This window comes from Canis aureus, chromosome 10 (genome assembly GCF_053574225.1).
Source record: "Canis aureus isolate CA01 chromosome 10, VMU_Caureus_v.1.0, whole genome shotgun sequence".
In the NCBI taxonomy this organism is placed as follows: Eukaryota; Metazoa; Chordata; class Mammalia; order Carnivora; family Canidae; genus Canis; species Canis aureus.
The window spans coordinates 5,515,023-5,536,797 of NC_135620.1; the positions used below are offsets into that span (position 1 = coordinate 5,515,023).

Genomic DNA, 21,775 nt, shown 5'->3' on the forward strand with positions numbered 1-21,775 from the left:
GAGCCCAACATGGGGCTCAGTCTCACAACCCTGAAATCATGACCTGAGCCAAAACCAAGAGATGGGTGCTTAACTGACTGAGCCACCCAGATACTCCTAAATTGGCTGTTCTTATTTATCTCATTGCTTTATCTTTGAGAGTGCTTAAGTATGCCTTAACTAGTGTGCATTAGTTAAGATGAAAAGGCTTCTCAAAATGGCTTTAGAATGGTTTGCTCTTTTCCCAAGTGGGAAAATTGGAGAAATGAACAATGGAAGTAGTTTTGTAGAGCTTCTCATAAACTAAACTGCATTTTAGGCAGATTAAGAATAAACTCTTTTCACCATTCAAAACTAATAGATAAATATAGGTAATAAGTATTTATTATATAGAAATATTTATTTTTATAATATAACAATATATATTATAAAATCAGTATTTATTTTTTCAAATTATCAAAGACAAAATTATCAAAGACAACTGAGGAATGGAGTTTTAGTTGTGTTTAGAATCTATTATTCAGTCTTAAATATATGTTTTAAAAATATGTTTTATTTCTTGCATTAATCACATAAGATTTCTCTTTTTTCTTAGTTAAGTTTTTAAAATAATTAAGAAAATTGTCACTAATAAATAGTCTCCTACGTTGCATTTTTTTAATTGCCTGAAATGAAATTTAATGCCAAAATGATTTCTGAAATGCAGCTGAAATTCCCTTATTATAATAGTATATTGTGGAATATTATAGTCAAATTATGTCCCATAATAAAATTGTATCCAACATAAACTTTATATAAAATAGCTGCTTTTAACACAAGGATTTGTTATGTCTTCCAACATCAGTATTAACGAAGGAGTCGATAAGGAAAGCCCTTGCAGGATGAGAAGAGCCAATTTTAGCACCACTTCATAAAGGATATATGATTTCGGGTTCCACTTTCCATTCCATATGGGTCCTGAATACCCTGTCATTTTTGTACATACTAAAGTTAACGTGAATATACCCTTCTTCCTGCAAGGTCATTATTGACATTTAGAAAATTAAGTCAGGATTGTTTTGGTTACTTTTTTGTAACCAGATGTGAATCTGTTCTTCTAAACTCAGACATTTTTGACTTCTTTATAGAGCATGATTTTGAATAAAACAACTTCAGTTTTTAATAGGTGATAAACTATTTAGAATGTTTAAATGATCTGGATTCTAATTTTGAACTTCCTCATTTCAAAGGAGTTTTAGTTTGTTTTTTGTTTTGTTTTTTTTAATATGATATAAGCCAGTTTTTCAAGGAGGAATAAATAAATGGCATCTGAATCTCACTTGCTCTATTTATTTCAAAAAATTATTTATATAGGATCAACCACAGGGAAATGTGAAATAGGGAGCTATGTTTTCGAATGTTAGCTTGCTTTCTTGATCTGCCATCCATGATTTTATTTTATATTTTTAGGAGACTCACTGGGAGGTCTACACTTTTTCAAACTTTGACCATCAGAAATGCTTTATTTTCTGTTGATTTCCTTAAATTGGAAGCATGTTACTTGGGATCGAGTTTCTTCAGTAGTTGTGAAAGTAGTCATAAGTAGCCATTGCAATGCTGGGGAAGCATCCTGCTGATACCTTGATTAATCACGGTGTACTGGATAATTAGATTATTTCTTACCACTTAAAGTTTCAGCTGTTGCTAAGTAAACTATAAGCATTTCATCAATGGATTTGTAATTTGTAGTTGATGGTAATGTATTACTTTATAAACTTAGACTTCCAGAGTCTGATTCATACATACGGATATAGCCTTTTCGGACTCATAAATGAGTCACAACTTTAAAATGGGCCCTTTCAAGTTATAAAAGTCAACAGTTTGAAAGCATTCATCATGCATCTGTGACTTGGAAAGCATCAATGCTCAGTATACTGTTTGCCAAATAAATTGATCATTAAAGTCTTATGGAAAAAAAGCCAATACTTTGTCAAGTTCAGTTTTCTCTTCATTCCTCCATAGATATGATTTGGTGTTCTGTTTTTGTTTTTGTTTTTTGTTTATTTGGTTGGTTTGTTTGTCTGATTTTTTTTTGGATCAATCTCCCAAGAAAACGATGAGAATTAATATTTGTTGACAAGATACTTTGAGATCCTGTTTTGAAAAGTACAGTTTGAAAATACCAGCATTGATTATATTCAAGCTAAAAAACAAAACAAAAAACAAAAAATCCAAACCAACCCAAGAACAAAACACCAAGCAAAAAACATGAAGCCAAAAATAGCTCAGAAATCCAACCTTACAGGTCTTATAGTGAATTCATTATAGTCCTCCCCATCCTGACATTCATACTGATGTACAGATTTTATAGAATATGGGTCCTGATTGCCTACTAACTTTGGAAAATCCACATAGTACATTTGGGTGTGTGTATGCAATCCTATGCAGCTTTCTCATGCTGGAGCTTCAGAATAACTGTGCCAGATAAAAAGAAAAAATATAAAGTCTAAATCTAGATGCTCTGACATTTCATGCTATTTTATCTTTAAGAAAATTAATATATTTCTTAAACATGTATAAGGCTCAACTGGAGAAAATTCAACTTTTCCCCACTTGCCTGCAGGATTTTGTACATTCCTTTTTCTTTTTAAAATTTATATCCTTTATGTTTAATGTGGTCTATGACAAAATAACATTAAAACAACAAAAGCAATTTGTGACAAGAAAAGTGCCTTTATAAGCAATAAAATGTACAAATTTTGAGCATTTCCAGAGCTTGGACAAATCTGCCTTCTATCATAATGTTAAACTTTTGTAACCTTAGTACATATTAATGGGCTTGCTTCATGTTATGATTATCCATTTAGGAAATGAAGTGGGTTTTAGAATTATATCCCAGAGCTGGTGATGGGGGAGAGAGCACCTCCTGTTGTTCAGGCAGGATAGGATGCTTGGCTGGACTCCCCAGTAAGTACCGGATGAACTGTTTCTCTGGTGCTTGCCAGCCAGGCAGAGCCATACCTAGCCTTCACAAAGGGGAATGGCAATCCTTGAAATCTCCCACCCTACCATATCCAGCCCTGTTTTGTCCCTGATTCAAAAGCCCATGGATTAATAGTCTGATCACTGACAAATTCCTAGGCTAATCAGAAAAGGCCCAATCTTCAGATACTTTAACTTAGTATGGTGGTAGAGTCAAAGCCATTTTGAGAACATGGTCATTATTTAAGAAATGCTTGGTGAATAAGTAAAGGAATTAAAAAAAAAAAAACCAACCTCATGCAGAGTTTCACCATATTTTTCGTGAAAATGTAAGAAGAAAAGAGGATTTTTGTCATTCTTCCATTTTTTTAACAACTTTATTGAGATATAACTTCTATACCTATTTTAAGTGTCTATTTCAGTCATTTCCTAGTAAGCGTTGAGAACTATACAACCATCACCTCTGTTGAGTTTTTTAAATTATTTATTCTCCTTTATTTGTTTTTAAGATTTTATTTATTCATGAGAGACACACAGAGGCAGAGACATAGGCAGAGGGAGAAGCAGGCTCCTTGTGGGGAGCCCGACAGGAGCCTCAATCCCAAGACTCCAGGATCATACTCTGAGCCAAAGTCAGACGTTTAACCCACGCAGTGCCCTAACCTCTGTTGAGGTTTAAAAGCTTCATCACCCCCCAAAAGACCCCTTGTTCTCGTTTGCATGAAGTCTCTGCTCCTCTGGTTCCAGGCAAGTACTGTTATATTGTGTGTCTCCATAGACTTGCTTTTCTGAGCATTTTATAGATATGGAATCAGATAATATGTAGTGTTTTCTTTGATCTTGCTTAAAGATTTTGATGTTCATTCCTGTCATTGCATTGAGTTTGCTTTATATTGACAAGTAGTATTTCATTATAAGGATATGCCACACTTTGTCCACTCATTCACCAGTTGATATACTTTTAGAAGGTTTCCTGCTTGGAGGCTGTGATGGCTAGACTCACTGTGAACTTGTGCACAGAAGTCTCTGAAAGACAGGTTTTATTTTTCTTAGGGAGACATCTAGAAGTGGCCCACACCATCTTGCCTTCCTGCCAGAAATCAAGCCTCTGTGAGGGTTCCACTTCTTATCACACAGCTTTGACAACACTGTGGGTCATCTCCACATGCACACATATATTTATTTCTATAATCTTATAACCATTCTAGTGAGTGCAACATAGTACCTTATTGTAGTGATAACTTGCAGTTCTCCAATGACCAGTGATGGCCAACACCATTCATGTGATCATTTGCCATTTGTGTACCTTCTTCAGCAAAACATCTAAAGCGTTTGCCCATTTTTACACTGGGTCATTTGTCTTACTACATTGTAAGAACTTTCTATATTCTGATTACTGGGCCTTTCTCAGATGTATGATTTGCAAATATTTTCTGCAGCTTGTCTTTCCATTTTCATTCATGTGTTTTTTGAATGCTGTGGTTTTCTGAAGCCATGCATATTTGCCTTTCACTAAAGCAGTCTTGCTTTGCCTCTGAAAGCCAAAGGGGGAAAAAAAAAAGAAAAAAAAGAAAGCCAAAGGGATAAAAAGCCAGCTACACACACCCAGGGAGCTATGGTGAACTCTTTGAAAAGGCTACACTCCCTTGTTAAGTTTTTCTGCTTTTGTATGCTTCTCCTTGCTGCCTTTTGCTACCCCAAAGCCTTGTGTTTCTGGTATCTACCATTTGCTAGTTACAGGAAAGTGAGGAAAGAACAAGGCACATTGTTTATTCAACCTGAATTGAAAAATATCTGTCCAGGTCTTGCATCACTGTGATGATGGTAGTCACTGTGAAAACGGAAGTCCAGAGAGCATCTATCACTTTAATCCTTAGGTTCTTGACTTGCTTCTAATGGGGATATTTAAAATTCTTTTATTTTCTTCCCAATTTAGGCAGTAATTTGTTTTAAATGATCTACAGGTATCTTCATGACCAAGGGTAAATGTCTGTGACAGGTGTGACCCCATTTTAGAGATACAGCTAAAGATTGTTAAAAACCAAGCTCCTCCTCCTGCCCCTTTATGTGACCTCACTGAATTCTATGATAGTCTGGTGTCATGTCTTTGGAAGAGTGATGCTCTAGCCATGGGCTGCCTGACCTGATGACCATTGATTGATTTTCTTCATAGTGTGCTTTGTATCAGAGTGACAGGATATCATAGTACAACTCACAGGGAAGTGGCAATTGATATCTGACATTCAGTTTTCCACATTGGCTCAGGAGCCAAGAGATTTTCGAGTAGCCACTCCTAATATCTATTGTTCATCATAGATTTAATATTCTAAAAGCTTTCTGTGTTATGTAAGGAGTGCCATTTTAGCTTAACAGAATTGTACTGAATAGTCTAACAGACGAGGATACAATTTAAAAATAAATTTTTGCAGACTTTGTGATATCTAGTGTCAGGGCTTTAGAACTTCTTATGAAACCTTCATGTAAGAATCATGGTCTGGTCTGTAAATATGAAAGCCACGAAGTAAGGCACAAAGTATTCAGATCAAGCTGGATTGGAAGAAAATACCTTTTGGCAGTGATCAGAGTGAAAAGTTAAATTTAATAACTTTCCTGACTTAGGTAAAAGGTTCCTAATATTTCATGTGATTGGGCATTTTAGTGATCATAAGCTCTCTGTTTTTAACAAAACCAAAGCTGGGTTAGGTATTTATGGAGAATCATCCTGAATCTCCACTTATTATTATTTGGAGGTAATTTTATGCTTTTGTCCCAGAAAGCATCACAAAACAAAACATCCAATACAGAAAGATCAGCTTTGGTCAGTAATTTTAATCTGGCTTAGTGATGGCCAGCCCTTAGAAATCTGGCTTACTGGGTGTATTTTCTGAAAAGGAACGAGTATTCTTAGATTTAGTACTGTTATTTTTCTCGTTTGCCTACTGGGCTTTCTAGTGGATGGTAAGGCATTTTTGCCTTGGTTCTTTTTTTTTTTTTTTTGTAAAAATTTTATTTATTTATTCATGAGAGATAGAGGTGCAGACACAGGCTCCTCGAGGGGAGCCTGATGTGGGACTTGATCTCAGGACCCAGGATCACTCCCTAAGCCAAAGGCAGATGCTCAACCACTAAGCCACCCAGGCAGTCCTGCTTTGGTTCTTTCGGTTCTAAGAAGCTCAGGATGTCCCTGTGAATTGAGAGTCTGTCAGGTTTTGTATTCCTGTTTAAAGATTCTTCGTTTTTTATGGACTGATAGCTTTTCTTCCTCTTCTCATCTACCGTTCACCTACTGTGTCCTCTGGAATCCTGTCATTGGCACATATAGTGATGGGGCAGGTGTTCTGGATAGGTATGCAGTTGTATGGTAGATAGGATGCAGGTGCCATGATAGGCAGGTTGGTGTGGTCTTGAAGAAGAACAGGAAGACTATTGACGTCCTGGGTCACTAGCATAACATGCTCCAAACTTTCATCTGATCCTGGCTAGGTGAGGGGATGAATTTTCTCCAGTGTCAAAGTATTGAATGCCTAGGGTATTCTCCACGCTGTACCAATGAGGATACAAAGCCCTGCTTGAATCAAACTGCAAGGATAAAGACCATGTCTAGTAACATCTTGATCCCAGCGGGCCCAGAACCCTTTAATGCATGGGTCTTGTAAGATCTTACGAGTCTTCTAGTTCTATCAGATCAAGAGCAGTGACAATTACTATCACTCCATGAGGACTTGCGAGGTGAGTGTTTCTGCACAGATGTGTGCCCATCAGAACAATAGAGGGCTGACTACTAATGCTTCATGAGTGACTTCATGTCATGAGTTTAACTCTCCAAGAGACGTAAAGAATACTTCCCATGGGAATAATGTATCTTAAATGGGGAAAAAATTCTAATGTCTTGATTTTAGTATCTTCTAGAAACTGGTTCATTTGAAAGCAATTAGAGTTTTACTATTTAGTAAGTTAACAAAGCTTAATGAGCAACTCTGTGTTAATTTAAAATTTCTTTGAAGCTGGGGCAAAAATAGCACTTGCTGAATTTTTTTTCTTTTAGTCAACATTGGTATGTAACATTACATAAGTTTGAGATATGCAACATTATAATTAGACAACTGTGCATTACACAGTGATCACCACCAAAAGTCTAGTTACCATTTGTCACTGTACAGTTGACCCCCTTCACTCATATCACCCACTCCACAATCCCCTTCCCCTCTGGTAACTGCCGATCTGTTCTGTGTTTGAGTTTGTTTTTGTATTTTTTGTTGTTGTTGTTGTTGTTGTTAGCTCATTTGTTTTTTCAAGATTCCACATATTAGTGAAGTCGTATGGTATTTGTCTTTCTCCATTACCTAGCATAATACCTTCAAGGCTCATCCATGTGGTTGCACATGGCAAGATTTCATTCCTGTTTATGGCTGAGTAAAATTCCATTGCATATGTATATACCACACCTTCTTTATCCATTCATCTGTTGATGAATACTTAGGTTGTTTTCATATTTTGACTATTGTAAATAATGCTGCAGTGAATATAAAAGTGCATATATCTTTTCAAATTAGTGTTTTCATGCTCTTCGAATAAAGACCCTAAAGCTGCATCATATGGGAGATCTATTCTTTATTTTTTAAGGAATTTCCGTATTGTTTTCCAGAATGACTACACCAATTTACATTCCTCCCAACAGTGCATTGGGGTTCCCTTCTCTCCACATGCTCTCTGACATTTATTTCTTATATTTTTGGTAGTCATTCTAATGATGGGAAGTGACAGCTTTGTGATATCATTGTGCTTTTTGATTTGCATTCCTCTAATGATTAAGGAAGTTGAACACCTTTTTATGTGTTTGTTGGCCATCTGTATGTCTTCTTTGGAAAATATGTCTATTCACATCTCTGCCCACTTTTTTTTTAAGATTTTATTTATTTACTCATGAGAGACACAGAGAGGCAGAGACACAGGCAGAAGGAGAAGCAGGCTCCATGCAGGGAGCTTGACGTGGGACTCGATCCTGGGTCTCCAGGATCACACCATGGGCTGAAGGCAGCGCTAAACCACTGAGCCACCTGGGCTGCCCTCTGCCCACTTTTTAATCAGGGTTTTTTTTTTTAAGTTATTGAGTTGTATGAGTTCTTTATATATTTTAGATGTTAACATTTTCTTGGATATATGATTTATAAGTATCTTCTCCCATACAGTAGGTTGTCTTTTCATCTTAATGACGTTTTTCCTCAATGTACTAAAGGTTTTTAGTTTGATGCAGTCCCATTTGTTTATTATTGCTTTTGTCTTCCTTGCTTTTGGAGTCAGATCCACAAACATATCACTAAGATACATGTCAAGCAGCTTACTGCTTTTGTTTTCTAGGAATTTAATGTTATCAGGTCTTACATTTAAGTCTTTAATCTTTTTTGAGTTCATTTTTGTGTATGGTATAAGGTGGTGATCCATTTCATTTCTTTGCATGCAGTTGTCCAGTTTTCCCAGTACCATTTGTTAAACATACTATCGTTTCCCTATTGTATGTTCTTGGCCCTTTGTCATAAATTAATTGTACATATATGTGCAGGTTTATTTCTGTGCTCTCAATTTTGTTTCATTGATCTTAGTGTCTGTTTTTATGCCCAAAACTTACTGTTTTAATATAACTGTAGTGTAGTTTGACATCAGGAAGCCTGATACCTCCAGCTTTGTTCTTCTTTCTCAAGATTGCTTTGGCTACTTGGGAATTTTTGTGGTTCCATACACATTTTATAATAATTTGTTTCAGTTCTCTGAAAAATGCCATTGGAATTTTAGTGGGGATTGCATTGACTCTGTGGATTGCTTTGAGCTGGATAGACATTTTAATGATATTGATTCTTCCAGTTCATAGCATGGTATGTCTTTCCATTTATTTGTGTCTTGACTTTCTTTCATCAGTTTTTTAAAGTTGTCAGTGTACAAGCCTTTCATCCCTGTGCTTAAATTTATTCCTCAGTATTTTATTCTTTTTTATGTGATTATAATTGGGATTGCTTTCTTAATTTCTTTTTCTGACAGCTTATTGTTAGTATACAGAAATGCCACAGATTTTTGTTTATTGATTTTATGTCCTGCTACTTTACTGAATTCATTTATTAGTTCTAACATTTTTTCTGATGGAGACTTCAGGGTTTCTGTCTGTGGTCTGCAAATAGTGGCAGTTTTACTTCTCCCTTTCCAATTTCATGCCTTTTATTTCTTTTTCTTGCCTTAGTGCTGTGGCTACTTGCTTAATTTTTGAAGACTGCAGGCACATTGGTCTTGGAAATCTGAAATCTTCATAATATGCTAAACTGACAGGCAGAAGACCTCGCAGAAATGTAACAGGCATGATACGGCACTGCTTGAAACCCTTTTCAGTGTTCAGTATTTTTATTTACTCTGTTGGAACACATAGACTCCTGACAGAATTTTTCAGTCTTTTATCTTGTGTTTTGCTTTGTGGGCTTTCAGCATCTGTGTGTTATAGTCACTAACCAGGATTTGCAAAGGGAGGACAGAGGGAACCCCATCCTGAAGTGACATTAGTGATAGAGCAGTGCAGAGAAAAATGCAGATGACATGAGCACACCTAAGGTAGCATTCCATCTTTTCCTTCTCAAAACCTACTATTCTAAAATTACTGTTGTTGTCTCCTTGTCACTTAACTCAGTCCATGGAGTCCCACAGTGTATTTAGTGCCATGGGTACTTCCTGAAAGTCTCATTAATAGTAATATGTAACCTAACATTGCTTTTGCTGGAAATGCACACAGCAAGTGCTGCTGAACATGGTCTGAAGAACTTCAGAGAATCCCAAAGACAGCCTTCTGAAAAAGAGCATCATGAGCTTCATCAGGTTTAATTCCTCATACAGTCATATCTCAAGTAAGATATCCCTACAGCAGTGCAGGGGTTTCCAAGTGGGTTATTTGAAAGATAACATTAGAGTTTATTTCATGGCCCTTCATCCAGTTTTACTTAAATTCTAATTTTACTGTGAGGTTCAGGCGGTGAATTTCTATTTGTCATAGCTTAAATGAGGAGGGTTTTTTTATTAGCCGTTATAATATATTTAATGACTAAATATTTAAGTACTGGGGTGACCAAGGAAGAAACATTGACATTGGCTCAAGTGATAGGCATGAGTGTCATATGGATGTTAACATAACATGTGACCTAAGCTATATGGAGTAGCTCTATCTAGAACCCAGTAGAACTCATTTTTCATATATGTTAAATAAGGACTACCTCCTCTATCCACCTAAAGCTAATGCAGCAAGATATGGAAGAAGGGCCCTGACCTATTGGAGGACTCTTGGTTCTGACTTCACTGACTTGGGTAACATCAGTAGGAACACTAAGTCACTAAGAAATCTAATCTGGAAGTGGTAGAGGAGCAGATCTTAGGATGGATTTAGAACCAAAGCTTTCAAAAGTCATTGAACATTGGCAGAACGACTTTCCTTTGACCAGGAAAATAATCTAAAGTCTTCTTTGCAGTGTTGTTCTCCACAACATGTACGCTGAGCTGTGGGTAAAGCAGTGACTCCATGCTGCTTAGTCTTGGCACTTTCAAGGTGAAACAGCCTTTATGTCTGTTATGTAATGAAATAGCATCATAAAATACCACAATTGTCTTGGTCCTATGGTCTCTGCTTCTGAATTCAGTATGGTTCCTATCAAATTAGTTTATGTTGCTTAACATGGGAGGAATTGACCAGCAAGACATTAAAATAATTCCCATTTGATTTTCTTAGATGCATCTTTACTGTCCTTTCATGAGGTTTGCTTGCTATGTCTTGTAAGCATTGCTGCCATTTCCATCAACATAATGCTTATCCTTCAGAAGAGTAGAAAGGAGGAAGCTGTAATTTAGCAAAGGTACCAGACATCTGGAACAATGTCATGATTGTGGCAACATTTTATATTAAGAAATTGCTCACACAACATTTTTTATAGATGATCCAAAAACTTCAGTGGCATTGTTGCCTGGTAAGAATTTCATATGATCGTCACATCACCACCCCCCCTCCTTCCTTCCTCACTCCATTTGATCCTTCATAGTGCCTGTAGATTCATCTCCTTTCAGCTGAGGCTGCTCTGGCCTCAGAGGACTGTTGTTTCATTGCAGTTTTCAAGCAACGTAGAAATAATATTCCCCTTTCCTTCCCCAACGTTTTGGATGGATACATTTTTCATATTTAAGACAGGTGGGATGTGACTTAAAATTGCATCACATGTCTTTCCCAAAACAAGTTCATTTTTTGAATGCTGAAGACTTCTGTACCTTTCCAGTACAGCCTTAAGTTGTCTTAACCACCTTCCAATCTGTTTTGCACATAGCCCTGGATGTTCTTGATTTAAGCATATATTATATTTCCTTTTTATAGATTGTTGGAAAGGAGGAGATCCTGAGTTATGGTTACTAGTGAACCAACATACTTAGGTGAAACATTAAAAAAGAAGAGAAAGAAAGCCGACATGTGGGTTAAGCTTTGTTAACATAGATTAAGTTTTAAAAGAAAGTATCTGTAATTTGCCCACTTTTATTCAAATTTAAGTGAATTTTCCTGGTATGTTCTGCCTGGAAGCACTGCCTTAGAATCACCGTTAGGTTTCCCAGTTTCTCCTTATTGGTATTTGCTCAATGGTTTTCTATTAAAACCATTGTGCTCATCGGTCTTTTCTAAAATGACCACTAGGCACAAAGGGAAAATATGACTCCATCAGAGAGAGAGCTTGAGCCACTCTGGGTGGCATCTCCATGTTAGGGAGTTGGCTGAGAATGACTTAGGCTTCCAAAAAAACTGAGAAAAAGCCTGTGTATGTGCAGATCTCTTCAGGACTAGAAATGGCTGGGCATTCAAAAAGGTGTATACCCTCATATAGTATATATACTATATATTAAATTATGCATAAAGTTATGTTTGTATGCCATGTATTATGTATAATACATATATATATTATGTGTGTGTATATAGGTATGCATATACACATACATATATCTACACACACATATCTATTAAAAATTTGAGCACTCCCTTGTGAATATCCTTTGAAGTCAGGGTGAGATCATTCATCATGGCCACTATGGTGATGAGGTCAAGCTCCTGAGTCTGACGTGTTTAAACCTTTAACTGACTTTGGGCTCAGCCTTAAACTGTTGTCTCAGAGCAGACCATCATCCAGGGCTCCTAGGTTACTGGTACAAATCTGACTGTAAGTGTTCAGAAAAGCAAGTTCTATCAAGGTCACTTGGCATGTCAACAAGCAAATGATCAGCACTTTTATAATCATTAGTGTCCATAGTTTTATGAGCCTCAGGGCTGGTCATTATTGATTGGCCAGATACTATCTTAGGAGGTGAAAGTTATAAATCATCTACTGTGGCAAGTAAAGTTAAAACAGAGAAGTATACAAGTCCCTGGGACCCAGTTGGCAAAACACTGGTGTTCAATAAGTTTATTAATTGTCAGTTGAGAGTCCCCTGAAGCAAAGCAACAGGGTACATAGCCCCATTTTCGTGGAGCACTGTGTAATGGATTCATGCCTGACTCCTGCAGCGGAGGGCTGGTGGCTTTGATTCTCTGTACATAGCACCAGGCATAAAACCTGGAGCAAAGCCAGCAATCAGTCAATAATTGTCAGATGAGAGAATGAGTGGTTAATTCTGGATGTTTTGCTAATTCTTAAGGTCCTTTCCCTAAGTCCTCAGATCTAATTAGATTGGAACACAGCTCCCCGCCCACATGTTCCCTCCTCCTTCCTCCCCTCCACACACACAAAGGAAAAACAAAACAAAACCCTGAATCCTATGAGCTTAATTAAGGAGACTAATAAAAATCTCACCTCTTCAGGGGACTTAAGAAGTGTGTTATAAGTTGTTTTTGAGTTAGAGTTGTCCATATGTATATTAAGAGCCATTTCTGAAGGTATTCATTTTATCAAAAGAACAAAAAAAGCTACAAATGGGTTCTGGATCAGGCAACAAGACGAGATAGAAAATTTTTACCCATTATGTCATTTACAAATATATATGTTGGCATTCCTATTTGGTTGTGGGGAGCATAAATATAAAAATGGCATAGTCTCTGCCCTCTAAGAATTTACAATATACAGTTGATCTGTGAATAACATAGTTTGAACTGTACTGGTTCACTTTTATGTGGATATTTTTGATAAATACAGTATACTACTATAAATGTATTTTCTCTTATGATTTTCTTAATAACACATTTTTTTGCCTAGTTTATGTAAGAATATAGTATATAATACATATAATATATAAAATATGTGTTCATTGACTCTTACCAGTAAGTTTCCATCAGTAGTAAGCTATTAACAGTTAAGTTTTGGGGGACCCAAAAGTCATAGGTAGGTGAGGGGGGTCAGTGCCCCTAAGCACTGAGTTGTTCAAGAGTCAGCTGTTGTAGGGTAAATTTGGAAACAAACTCTATTATGAGAGAAAATAAAGTAAGTACCACAGCTGAGGGACAAGCTCACAGATGATTCAATCATAATGTTGAGACTTAGTGGAAGACTTCCTAGAGAAGAAAACATTTGATTTGGGGCTTAAAATAAATAGAATTTCAGAAGGGCCCAAAGTGAAGTAGACTAGTACTGCAGGAACAGCATAGTAAGTAAGGGGTATAGTAAGTAAGGGTACTTTTCTCTTACTTAAGAGAAAGTACAGGGCATGGTCAGGGGGGCAGAAAGCAGCTATGTCCACAGTAAAGACTTTATGAAGAGCTGTGGTGGAGATCACCTAATTTGGGGCTGATGTCCAAGAGGCCAAGGGGTCTGGATGTTCACCTGTAGGCCTGCTCCCAAATGCCTTCTTCATGACATTCACATCATCTGCATTATTTTATTAGAATGCATATTAAATTGATATTTAGTTTTTTAAAATACTTTTACTGGAGAAGGAACTTATAAACCTATATTACTTGCTTTCAATAAATCCAGCCAACCCAACACCATTACTAAATTCTGATTTGACGCTGTTCCTTCAGGTATGCTCTGAGCTGTACCTGTAGGCTTGTCACAAAGGGATATTAGCAAGTGTCGAAGGCTGGATCTTGACCTACTAGCCCTAAATGGATGCTTTTTCTTAGACTTCTCAGAAGGACCCAAAGAGAATTGAAATGAAAATAAATGACTTACTGAGATATATGGTATTTTTTTAATCCAGAGTCTCTGTGCTAGCAACATGCATCTCAGATACCTCTGGAAACCTTAGCCTGGACCACTGCTTACATCCACCAGTTTGGAAATTCTCCAACAGACACTGGAAAGGTTTTAGGATATCTGAGTAATGCAAACGCTGGCTGCACTTTGGAAGGAGAACCCCGGCAGCTCTGTTGTAATGGGAGCTGGGAAGAGGAAAACCAGGAGAGAGGCTAGAGGGGAGGGCCAGACTAAGGGATGGATATGTTAACCTTAAAAATGGAACTGCCAGTGGTTTCACCAGCGCAAATGGGTTTGTCTGAGAATTGCAGAGAATTACGATCTGGGATAAGTAAGCTACTGCAAAAGGGTAGGCGAATCTATGGAACTGAGGGAGAATCTCTCTTTTACAGAGCAAAGGGGGAGTAATGGGGGGGGGGAGTTTGAAGTAGGGTGGCTTCTCATTGGCTGAGCTGTGACAGCCTCTCATTGGCTGGGCTGTTGCTAGGGGAAAAGGAAAAACCTTTATTTTTCCCACTGGTGGTAAAGCAGTAGGAGCTGCAATTGAACAAGAGTGTAGGGTGTGAGAGCTCCCCCTCCTGGCCATCTGCCTCCATTCTCAGATTTCCTTTTATTAATTTTTTACAGATCCTTCCGTGGGCCAGGTACCGAGGGAGTGATATATGGGCATCTGAGAGGAATCTGAAACTCTAACTTGTGTGAATGTTACAGGGACCTACAGATATGCTGAACCCAGGAAGAAAGAGTTGAAGAGGGGGCAGTGAAGGGATTTGTTCTGAAGATGCTCAAAAGATATTGAAAGAAGAAAATAAGGTCATTAAGACAAGCTCAGGTACCACCTTCATCTAAAGAGATGGGAAGAGGCGGAGATAGGGTAAGACCCAAAGAAAGGGAACATTTTTTTAACGTTTTATTTTTAAAAGATTTTTTATTTTTAAGTAATCTCTCCACCCAACATGGGGCTCAAACTCACACCCCAAGATCAAGAGTCAAATGCTCCACCTACTTAGCCAGCCGGGCATTCCCCAAAGAAAGGGAAATTAAGTGAATCCTCAATATATCACCTTTGTTCTGAGGGGCTTAGTGGTTGAGCATCTGTCCTATGAAGTAGGACATAAAGCTATGTATGGAGAATATGTTTGGTGAATAAATGGCAATAAATTCAATAAATGGAAGATATTAGTCTGTTCTACCCAAGGTTTTGGTATGAATAAGGAGCTTAACTATTATGATTTTTAGTATTTTGAACTTTGCAAAAATCTCAAGATATTGCAACCTCAGGTATTCATAACTATTAGGAAGATTCAGGTAGGAGTTAATACACTCTTGTTCTTGCACATCTCAAGGGTTCCACATTCCTTTTTAAAAAAGATTTTATTTATTTATTCATAAAAGACACAGAGGCAGAACCATAGTAGAGGGAGAAGCAGGCTCCCTCTGGGGATCCAGATGCGGGACTCGATCCTAGGACACCAATATCATGACCTGAGCTGAAGGCAGATGCTCAACCACTGAGCCACCCAAGTGCCCCAGGTTCCACATTTCCTAATTCTACATGACCTACACCAACAGTCCTAAAATGCACACATCTTTGTGTCCAAGTCACAGGATTTTGGAAGATGAGAGGGATTTTCAAGGTTATCTTGTCCAACTATTAATTTAATTCTTAAATCCTGTCAACTATACAAAGTGTCATTCGAGCCATACTTGGAACCTCAGAGGATGCCCTTACCAACTCCTGAAAAAGCCTATTCTGTCCTTGTCCTTCTTGTCCAGTTTCTTCTATTTTTAAATATGCTAAAATTCTTTCAGAGCATCATAAAAATTATAGTGTCTTTCCTGGCTGACTAAACCTGAGTTTCTTGGGGAGACTTTCTTCCTCCCCTGTACTAACCCTCACTAGACTAAGAAATGAGAATCATCTGGCAGCTTGGTTAGTAGCACCAGAGTTTACTTGACACAAAAATGGAGTCGCTTCTGTGTGATGATGCCTGGAGTAGTTCAATTAACTATTTACATTTGAATACAAATTTTTAAAAAGATTTTATTTATTTATTCATGAGAGACACAGAGAGAGGCAGAGAAGGGGAGAAGCAGGTTCCCCTCAGGGAACCTGATGTGGGACTCAGTCCCAGGAACCTGGGATCATGACCTGAGCCAAAGGCAGATAGATGCTCAACCACCGAGCCACCCAGGTACCCTTGAATACAGATTTTAAGTTGCAATTATGTCTCTTTCTCTTTGGAGCTTCTCATGTGTTTTCATCTCGAATCTACCCAACCTGAGCACCTCTCCTCACCATCACCTGGGACTATACTATGATGGCTGTTTGTGTCAGACCGCAGACCACAGGCTCTCTAAGACAGAGTCATTTCTCTCTCCTGTATTGCTTCATGTATCCACCTGTCAACCACATAGAGACTCTGCACCATGCGAGGCTGTCTCAGGTCCTAGCTCAGAACAATGACAGGTGCCATTGTGCGGACTCCTCTGTAGATGAGTCAGCGTGCCTAGCCCAGGGCTGGGCACATGTAACTGTTCCATAAATAGGTGACAAACCAGGGGAATGTGCTAGAGAGAGTGCTGGAGTTTGCTACACCATCTTGCTGCTGGTGGGACGGGTGAGACACGACGCTACAGCCCTAGCTCAGATCTCAGACCTCAGAGGGTTGAAGGGTTTGACAGGCATTCAAAGCCAAACAAAACCGTGTGCTTATACCCAGCCCCCCAGCGACATCAGACAGGGATCAGGAGGTGTGGAGAAGGCAGGGTGAAAGCAGCAAATGCTGATCGCCTTGCTCCCTCCTGCATCTCCCAGAGACCCAGCAGCCCTTCTAGCGTGTGCTTTGGATCCGCCTGAGGAGCACACAATTTCTGCCAGAGGTGGCCTTGACTCGTAAGCACAGCTGATGGTACAAGAGGAAAAACTAGTGGTAAAGCATTTCTTTTCAAAAATGTTTGAGGGGATGGCTGATCTAGGGGCACCTATGTGAATATACCCCCAGGGATGTTGTGGGAATGTGGGGAAAATTGGTACTTACTTGGGTTCTGCTAGGTGACCTGTCACAGTCCAGGAGCACTTGTCAATGTCTTTCTGCCTCTACTGCTTCCACCTCGTGGGCAGCTCAGAGAAACAAACTCCAGAGCTCGATTGTATTTTTTTTTTCTCCTGATAGCATCTGCTTCAACCCTGGTCCTTGGGGTGGGGGTGGGGGGGGTCACCTTCCTGCTGGGTGCTACCTCCACTTTTCATTGTCCTAGTAAGTGATCAATTCTGCCTCTTGGCTGCTCAGGGCATCATTTTGCTTTATTTCACATGGGAAGGAGAAAGAGTTGCAATGCTTTGAGAATGAGTCTTCGGTCTACTCATTTAGCCTCTGCAGAAATGAGCAAATGGTGTTTCTTCCTAAAAATAGCTGGAAGACAAAGATCTTCATATTCTCCTTAGTCAAGAAGAACCAACCCTTGACTTTGGTTTGCAGGGAAAAGAAGAGAGGGTAATGTTCCCTTTGGTTAATGCCCATGAGATGATTGTATCTGACTCTATATGAGCTGTAGTCTTTTTTAGGTTTTGTGATTCCATAACTTCTCTGAAAAGTTCAGAAATGAGGAGGAACAGAAAAATGAATAAAGCTTGTTCCATAGACACTTCTAAATATCAAGCAGCCTTTTTTTTTTTTTGCATTAAATTAGCAACGTAAAGGAGTTTTTTTTTAAGTAAGCTTGAATTATGTTGTCGAGTTAGAGCACCATTGAATATTATGCTTTTGCCTTTCCTTTACAAGAGTTTCACAAGTTAGAAAGGATGTAAATATTTCTGTAATAATTTTACTGAGGACACCTGAGGGGCTTAGTGGTTGAGCATCTGCCCTTTGGCTCAGGTCATGATCTCAGAGTCCTGGGATGAGTCCCACATCGAGCCTACTTCTCCCTCTGCCTATGTCTGCCTCTTTTTATGTGTCCCTCATGAATAAATAAATAAAATCTTAAGAAAAAAAGAATTTTACAGAGACATCCTGCCTGCAATATCTAAATATGCCTGTATCTCCGTGGACTGACTCTTTCCTGAAAATTTAGGTAAAAAGAAAATACACATTGAAAATGGATCTGATTTATTCATTTGTAAAATACTGGAGTTGGACTAATAAGTTCAGTGAGATCTTGGGCTTTGCTCTCTGTGATGAGGTGGAGGCTATTGGTAGATGCTCTAGAGATCTATCTTTAGTAATGTGACTCAAGTTTCGCTGATCTGGTTATACTGTGGAGCCCAGTCTAGCAGTGTGGAGTGGAGTGCTACATTATGGTAAAGAATAACAGGTCTCACCCTCTCAGAGAGGCTTGGTATACTTAGTTAAACCACTAAGATATCAGCTCCATGAGAGAATGATCTGGGCAATGCCTGGTGCCTAATAATGAGCATTAGCTCTCTACTGAACTACTCTGGAAAATAGACATCCTTATCTAATATATTGTCAATAAGGGAGATATCACTTGGAGGGGGCAAACATGGGCTCTTGGTGGGAAGAGGGGTGAACAAATTTGACTCTATGTTTAACCTTTAAATATACATTAAGGACACATCAGATCTATAGTATCCAATGATATTAAAATATCATGGGGGTGGTTAAATTTTAAAAAGGCTCCTTAGGGGGGATGGTAAGTTAAAAAAGGTTGGGAAATGCAGATTTTTCTCAAGTTAGAGCTGGAAAGTCTGAGAAAGTTGAGGTAGCCTGAGTTTGGTTACCTGACAGGTAAGCAGCATGGCTGGCCCTTGCACCCACCACAACTGACCTTAGGAGATGACTGTACTTTGCAAACTTGCTAGCTGGTTTACAGGGATCGGCCGTGCAGGCGTTAGGGACTTTGGACTATACGTTCATAAAATTTAGCGAAAGGGTGATGGAGGGGCACTAGGGAAGCAGGGGAGGGCAAACTCCAAATGTTCCTGAACAGACCAATGAATTTTACAGATGAGTGCCCTGTAACGGTGCGTGTGCCAAATTCACTTTAATTATTTTTATGATAGCAAGGGTGGATTTCTTTTTTTAATATTTTGAAAGAAATTCCAGGGATTCTAAAGATATGGCATTGTAAATTTAAGATCCCCACACTCCTTTTTGGTTTATGTTACTGGCATAGGTGAAATCCACAGAGGCAGATCATTGCACACATTTGCTTCTTTCTGGTGGTGCATTATTTCCCAGCACTTGAGACACTTAATGCACGGAAACACTGAATTCTTATTATTGCATTCCTGTGATCACTGCAGATACTCTGGTTGTCGCTAGCTAATGACACAGGTGGAGGTGATTTGTAAGACCAGCATTGCAGATTCAGGTCCCCCATATAGATTTAGCCAGAATCTCTGGGTCGTGTTTACTGAGAGTGAGGCCCAGGGACAGCGCATCTCCTTGGTGACACTTGCTTGTCCCTAGAGCCTCACCACTGAGGTATTTTCCACTCAAGTCACATAAGGACACGCTGCCACAACACCTTTGATGTACCCGACTTCTAATGCTGCAAGTTAAGCAAAGATTAGCAAGGGAATCACAGTTGGACTTAACCTAATGAATGTAATGATTCAGCACAGATAATTTCTAGGATGTGAAAGGAAAAAAAAAAAAAAAAGCGATGCAGGTGTCCCTGACATGAAATGGATTTCAAATTTCAGAGCCCAGCAGGCTGGTCTTTGGAGAAGTTGCAAGGGGGAAGTGTGTTTGAATTGCAGTAGGAATGTTTGAGATTAAGTTAGGGTGAGTTAGTTCAGTGCAAGGAAGAGCACCATGGCAGTTGGATACATTCAACCTTGGAATCATTTATCAAGGGACATAAGGACCTGGCCTTCTCAAAGGCTCTTTAAATATAAGATTGATTTCTTATCTGTCTGGAGTGAAGGTAGGATAAGTCTGCCTTGGGAGTAGAGCAGTCCCTCCCCACCATCCGCGGTTTCAGTTACCCGCGGTCAACCAAGGTCCAGCAGCAGATGATCCTCCTCCTGACATGTTATCAGAAGGTCACTAGTAGCCAAATACCATGTCACAATGCCTGTGTCATTCCCTTCACTTCATTGCCTCACACAGACATTTTATCATCTCACATCATCCCAAGAAGATGGGTGAGCACAGCCAAGCGAGAGAGAGACAGACAGACAGACTACGTTCGCGTACCTTTATTTTTTTTTAAAGATTTTATTTATTTACTCATGAGAGACAGAGAGAGAGAGAGAGGCAGAGACACAGGCAGAGAGAGAAGTAGGCTCCCTGTGAGGAGTCTGATGGGGAACTCGATCCCAGGACCCCAGGATCATGACCTGAGCCGAAGGCAGATGCTCAACTGCTGAGCCACCCAGACACCCTCACATAACCTTTATTATAGTACATTATAATCGTTCTATGTTATTATTGGATTTTGTTGGTAATCTCTTACTGTGCCTGATTGATAAATTCAACTTTATCACAGGTTTGTAGGTATAGGAAAATATGTAGTTTGTACCAGGTTCAATACCATCTGAGGTTTCAGGCAACCACTGAGGGTCTTGGAATGGACCCCCTGCAGATAATGGGGAGTTACTCTAAATATAGCCTTTGTTCCAGTGAGTGATTTTTTTAAAAGCCACTTTTATATATTGACTTCAAAAGAAGGTGCACAGTGGTTATAGCACAGATCTTGAAGCTTGATTCCACTCTCTACTGGCTATGAGATCTTGTGGAACTTACCTGAATTTTTGTGTTGCCTCTGTTTACCCATATGTTAAGTCGGGTATGTAGGTGTTGTGAGGCTTTAATAAGTTAATGTTTTTTAAAATATATTTTTTAAAGATTTATTTATTTTATTTAAGAGAGACACAGAGCATGAGCAGAGGGAGAGACAGAGGAAGAGGAAGAGAGAGAATCTAGATCAAGCTGACTCCACACTGAGCACAGAGCATGACATGGGGCTGGATCCCACCACCCTGGGCTCGATCCCATGACTCTGAGATCGTGAGCTGAGCTGAAGTCGATACTTAACCGCCTGAGCCACCAGGCGCCCCAATAATATTTAATATGCCACATAGAGGTTTATTAAAATAAAATCTTTTAAAGACTTAATGTGTAAAGGCTTTTGTCATCTTTATTTAACAACTGAAAAAGAGTCTCACCAGTGCCTTTGAAGTTGTACTCATACCTCACTATCTTACATCTGCAAGCCCGTTACTTAAATCAACTTTTGCATGCTGTTAAAGCATTTCATGTTTAGAGACTCAGGTGTTTGCAGACTATGTTTGAATTGTCAAGAGAACCCAAAGAAACCAAACCTGCCCCCCTCCTTGATGCTTTTGGCATCTCGACAGCTGTGGGTCGGATGGTGTGTTAGTGTTACATTCAGTAACCTAGACAGGCTGCCGCTGAGGACACTGCTTTTCTGGAAGCTTCCTCAGGGGCAGGCTTTTTCACTTGCACACCTGACACACACTGGTGGTCCTGATGATGTCCTTGCTCCCCATTTCTGCTCCCAGACCAGCATTCCTCTCTCTACTCCTTAAGACACCCCAGCACTTCTGCAACACGTCTGTCATTCCTGAGGCCTTCAGTTACCCACAGAGGCAGCATGTCTGTCACTCTGTCCTTGAGCTCCGGGTTCCTGTCCTCTGTCCTGCACCATCCCCGACCCCA

General features: G+C 39.1%; 1 protein-coding gene and 1 long non-coding RNA gene across 2 annotated transcripts in view; both read left to right on the forward strand.

Moving 5' to 3' along the window:
• The window catches only part of KCNN2 (potassium calcium-activated channel subfamily N member 2), a 143,210-nt gene that overhangs the window by 47,823 nt on the left and 73,612 nt on the right, over positions 1-21,775 (forward strand). The gene's annotated exons all lie outside the window — the stretch shown is intronic.
• Positions 14,842-21,211, forward strand: LOC144321570 (uncharacterized). The gene is made up of 2 exons (XR_013387173.1): positions 14,842-14,997; positions 20,962-21,211. It is a non-coding gene; the product is annotated as an uncharacterized LOC144321570 (long non-coding RNA).